Source organism: Saccostrea echinata, unplaced genomic scaffold (genome assembly GCF_033153115.1).
Source record: "Saccostrea echinata isolate AGI-Se365-2 ecotype Australia unplaced genomic scaffold, CSIRO_AGI_Sech_v1 ptg000014l, whole genome shotgun sequence".
NCBI classification, from domain to species: domain Eukaryota; kingdom Metazoa; phylum Mollusca; class Bivalvia; order Ostreida; family Ostreidae; genus Saccostrea; species Saccostrea echinata.
The window spans coordinates 18,364,210-18,369,591 of record NW_026889763.1 but is presented as its reverse complement, the minus strand read 5'-3'; the positions used below and the strand labels follow the sequence as shown (position 1 = coordinate 18,369,591).

The 5,382-nt window shown below is 31.8% G+C and overlaps 1 non-coding gene across 1 annotated transcript; it reads left to right on the top strand.

Moving 5' to 3' along the window:
- The first annotated feature begins 5,024 nt into the window (after window positions 1-5,024).
- Trnas-gcu (transfer RNA serine (anticodon GCU)) lies at window positions 5,025-5,106 on the top strand. Its single transcript has one exon. It is a non-coding gene; the product is annotated as a tRNA-Ser (tRNA).
- Window positions 5,107-5,382: the final 276 nt, after the last annotated feature.

The window sequence follows — 5,382 nt, the reverse complement described above, 5'->3', positions numbered from 1 at the left end:
ACTTAAGTCAAAATTTCAAATCAATATAATTTTTGAAATAATTATGATAATGGAACAAAATTTTCAACTTGAGTATGAACTTGGGTATTATACAAACCTGCAAATTTATATGCACATTAGTTAATTTTAACTAAAGATATTCAAAATCAAAATTTTAACTTAAGTCTGTTCTCAGTTTATGGTCTCGAGGCCAGGAGTACTGTGCAACAATATCTTCGAGAAGTGGTGTAAATCAGATGTGGATACTTAAAAATTCCAAGGCACTTTTGGAAAATTTGAAATCACAAAATTTTACCAAAATCAACAACATAAAAACTTACGACTTTTCAACTTTATATATAGTTATATATAAATTAGAGCCCTTTCTTTTTGATATCATTGACAGCTGCTTTTTCAATAAAAATGGAACTCGTAAATTTACTTACCTTGTCATTGGTCATTTGAACAAACAAGTACTCTGAAGTTGATATTAAAAAGATGCTTGAGTTTCTGATTGACAATATCTATGTAGTTTTTGGAGGCCAGATCTTTCAACAATCTATCGCAATTCCCATGGGTACCAATTGCGCCCTGTTATTAACAGACCTATTTTTGTATTCATATGAAGCAGAATTTGTTCAAAATCTTATACGTGAAAAGAAGAAAACACTTGCTGTGGCCTTCAATTCAAAATTTAGATATATCGACGACGTATCCTCAATTTACAATGGTTATTTCCATTCATATGTCGATATGCTATATCCCGGTGAGCATGAAATAAAAGATACCACAGAGTCTGACACATCTGTATCATATTTGGATATTCTACTTGAAAAAGACGTTAATGGTAACCTAACAACAAAGCTTTTTGATAAATGTGATGACCTCAACTTTTCTACCGCCAACTTCATTTACTTATGTAGCAATATACCCTTGTCACCTGCATGTGGGTTTTTTTTATCTCTCAGTTAATTCGACACGCATGAGCATGCTTCACTTTCGAACACGTTTTAGATCGTGCCAAGCTATTGACAAACAATTTGATGAAACAAGGCTATCAACAGTCTTGTTTTGTCATCAATTCGCAAGTGCTATGGTTGATACACGGACCTTGTCAGCATGGTCCTTGTGAATTAAGTGAATTTAAGTCGTGTGCTGACTGTCGTTTTCATATTAATTGTTAGGCAATTATTTAAACACTGAATTGTCTACAGATTTGTCCGTTTGCTTGAGCAAAAAAATAAGCACACGGCGGGTGTGACCGGCCGACAAGCGATGCTTACTCCTCCATAGCACCTGATCCCACATCTGATGTTTTAGAGGTCCGTGTTTGCTCTCCTTCTGATTTGTATTGTTTCTTTTGAGCTTTCGAGCTTGATTACTGTTCTTTATCTCCATATCTCGTATGCAGTGTATGAGACGCAATTAATTAGTTTATACCGTTCTGTATCAAAGGAAATTATTTTGAAAAAAAAAATACACGTTTCTTATTCATTTATTTTTTTTTTCATATAAAAAATATTTGTGATTTGACATTCAGATATGCTGCCTACACAAAACTTTTAAGATTAATTAATTTTTGACAGTAGATTTACCTTTTTAATTATATAAATTGCAAAACACGTGCACCATATATGTATATACGTCGAACAAGATAAAGTATATTAAATCAAAGTTACTGCCTGTTTTTTTTTTACTCACATGAGGCAAAATTTATTCAAAAACTTCTAAATAAGAAGAAAACAAAACACCTTCTGTAGCCTTCAACTGGACATTCAGATATATCGATGACATTTTATCAATTAGCAATAGTTACTTTTATTCATATGTCGACTCGATATATCCCAGTGAACTCTAAATAAAAGACACCACAGAGTTTGCCACATCTGTTTCATATATGGATGTTTAAATGACTATAGACTATAAGGGCCAATTAACAGCTAAATTTTACGATAAATGAGACGACTTCAGTTTTCCATCGTCAACTTTCCTTATTTATATAGAATATTCTGCTATCGCCTGCATATAGAGTTTATTTGATACAAAAGTGTATGCTTTTTTAAAGCGATGAACTCGAGATAGGAAGACAAACCAGATATGTTTCTTTGGGAGAGGCTCTGGAGGTCACAAACATGGTCTCAGTTCGAGACAGGCTACTTACAATTAAGTTGATGTTACAGAGATTTTAACAACCTCGTTTAAATTCAGCTTTTCGTAAATTCTAAGGTCTTTAAATATCTTGATGACATTGTGAGCAAATATAACCTATCACTGGGTCGTATTTTGACTGAAAATTCAATACTACGGAATATTGCGCCTACCTGATCAATAAGGGGCTCACGATGGGTTTGTCCGCTGTCAACAGGGAATACTTACTCCTCCTAAGCACCTGATCTCAACTCTGAAATTTCGGGAGTCCGTGTTTTATGCCTTGTTCACAGATTTGTATTGTTTGTAGTTGTTTTTTTTTTAAATTGTTATTGTGTTATTTTGTTATTTTCACCATTTTGTCAGTGTGAAAAAAAAGAAATCTGACGGGTTTTTTTTTCTACAAAAGTACAAATATAAGTTATTTTCAACAATATCATTTAAACTTTCTATGTCATTGATGTGCAGTTGCTTTTGTCAATATCTTTGGTATCCTCCTATTTCCAAAGCACCAAATGAAAGAAAGCTTATTATCTGATACCTAAATCATGAAAAGTTGCTTATATACATAAAAGTTTTTTGTAAGATTGATAAAACTTCAAAAATTATTATTTCCACAATTAAGATAGATGTACAATCATTTCTTATAGCGGTATACAATTATTTGTTTTTAAATCATTTCTTCGGAGATTATGGTGGTTTTTCCTTTTAAATATGCCATTTAATCTTTTATTAAACTCAAAGATAACATTACAAAACATAAAAAAAAAACTTCGAACAATTTTGTATAAAGTGAGTGTTGTTTTAGCTTAACAAGAAAAAAAGAAAGACAATGATTAATCTGTATCAACAGAGAAGCACATGTCAATATAGGTTATACTTGTGGTTTCAAAACACAAGAAGCGTGCATAAAAATAGCAGTTATGACGTAACCTCTTCATATTTGACCTGAAAGGTTGTCAAAATGACAAATGTTGACCTCATATGTCTGCTTTGAAATGTGTCAAATTACTTTCAATTTCTGACCACAAACAATAACATTTATTGCTGGTATGTGCATAAAGCACCTGAAAAAAGTTCTTTCAGATTACTTTTTATGATTGTTTGGAAATTGAAATCCCAGTTCAAAAAAATGAGAAGTGCCGAGCACCTGTGGATTGCCTTAACTACAACATCCGTGCCAGAACAAGTTAACATGATGTTTAATTATAATCAAGGTTTCCTTGTAGACTACCAAAACATTTCTTTAATGAAAAGCGTCACGTGATCAAGACACCATATATACTTTTCCTTTCCTGTGGGTTAGACCTCTAGTTGTCTTACAAAGGGAATTACACATACTTGGTAAACAACATTGGTTTTCTGACGAATTTAACATATTTTAATGATTTGAAATAAGGAAAATGTTTAGAATTCTACACTGAGAAAGAACGTTCAAAAGGATAGAACAGCAATAAAACTTCACACAAAGCTAGTTACACGTATCACATTAATAAGGTGAAGGTTTTTTGATGTCCAGACACTTGAACCTCTGTAGAGAGCGACACAATTGGTGGAGCATCGTATTTAAACTTGAACAAGTAAAACTTCTGTTTAAAAGTTAAAAAGAGGAACAAGGTTTAAGCCAGCATTTGAAAACCAAATATTTGAGCTCCATAAGATCAAAGTTCACTGCTATATATTTTCGCATGGATAAAGGTATTGAGCAATTCATAAATTACAGCACGACCATGAACTAAACAATAAGGAACTCAGTGTAAAGAACATTGTTTCTCACTGTCAATAATAATATGGGAATTGTCGTGCCCATTCATATACATGACATTACCATTCCAGTACAAATATGGTCAAACTTTTATGTACACTTATCCGTACATTTGGTCTTAAGATAGAAAATTGCGAAATTTGAGAAAAGTGCATGAAAATTTATATTTTTTCTGTTTCTAGCATTGATGTCACAGTCATCTTTTTTGGAAAAAGACACTAAATTGTTAAAAATCATTTGAGACAATTTTCTCCTTCAAACCCTTTAAGTTTATGATACTAAATAACTGTAAGCTGTAGATATGTAGCTCACTGTCTGGAAAATTGGGATTGATGACCAGTGAGCTATAATGCCACCCATAAAAAAAAGTACACATATATTTAAATATCGCATGCAAAAAAGTGCACACATTTCTCGATTTATTTCTCCAAATATTTAAGCTGCGGTCTCAAAATATTACTAATCGGATGTTCCTAACACTTACTTTTGCTTCCACAAATCATTCCCCATAACAGTTGTTTATAGCCATCCTTGGCCTCATAATATCGCCTATTTTAGTAAAATGTAGATCAGCAAATTTTAGCGAGACCTTAGAATAGAATAAAGTCATTAGTTCATTACTTTAATGTTCTGATCATAAATTCAATCTTATAATCTATATTAGGTGATTTTCGTGCTATTTCCATTCGCTACTTCAAGGACACCATTAAAGTATTGATTGTATGTAGATTTTATAAATCCCATTTACGCTATTGGTTTACTGTTTTCTTGTTAATATGCGTCCTACTTTGAATGCACTGCAACAAATAACTTTCTTAATACTTAGTAAAAATTTAAAATATGAATTAAAATTACACTGTTTGATTCATTGTGACGAAAAGATTATATAAATCTAACAACCATTTCAAGAATTTGTTTTTTACAGAAAGAACTTTTTGTATCAGATAAGAATAAAACGAAGGAGTTAGATTTGTAAAATATATGTATATCTATTCATTTTGTTTTGAATATAAATTGATGAACAAAATTCCGAGGTGAAGACTTAATGCATTCAAAAAATCTATCTGTGGACGTAACATGATTGCATTAAATACCTGTTTAGAGCAAAGAAAGACTACTCTTGTTATTGTAAGACGAGGTGGCCGAGTGGTTAAGGCGATGGACTGCTAATCCATTGGGGTCTCCCCGCGTGGGTTCGAATCCCATCCTCGTCGGAGAAAATTTTTTGCCAAAAAAATCAATGAATGATATATATACCAATGCATTCATTTTTCTATGCAAACCACAGCCTTCCAGTCTATTCATTCATCCAATCTTATGGGGAAAGATGATCTCTCGAATATTTCTATAAAATCAGTGTATTTACAAATATGAGAATAAAAAAAATATTGGATAGAAAGCATTACCACAAAAACAAAAACAAAATTGAACAAAACAAAATAAAATTTCAAAAAGAATAGAAAGATACATTTTGGAATTCAAAAACTTAA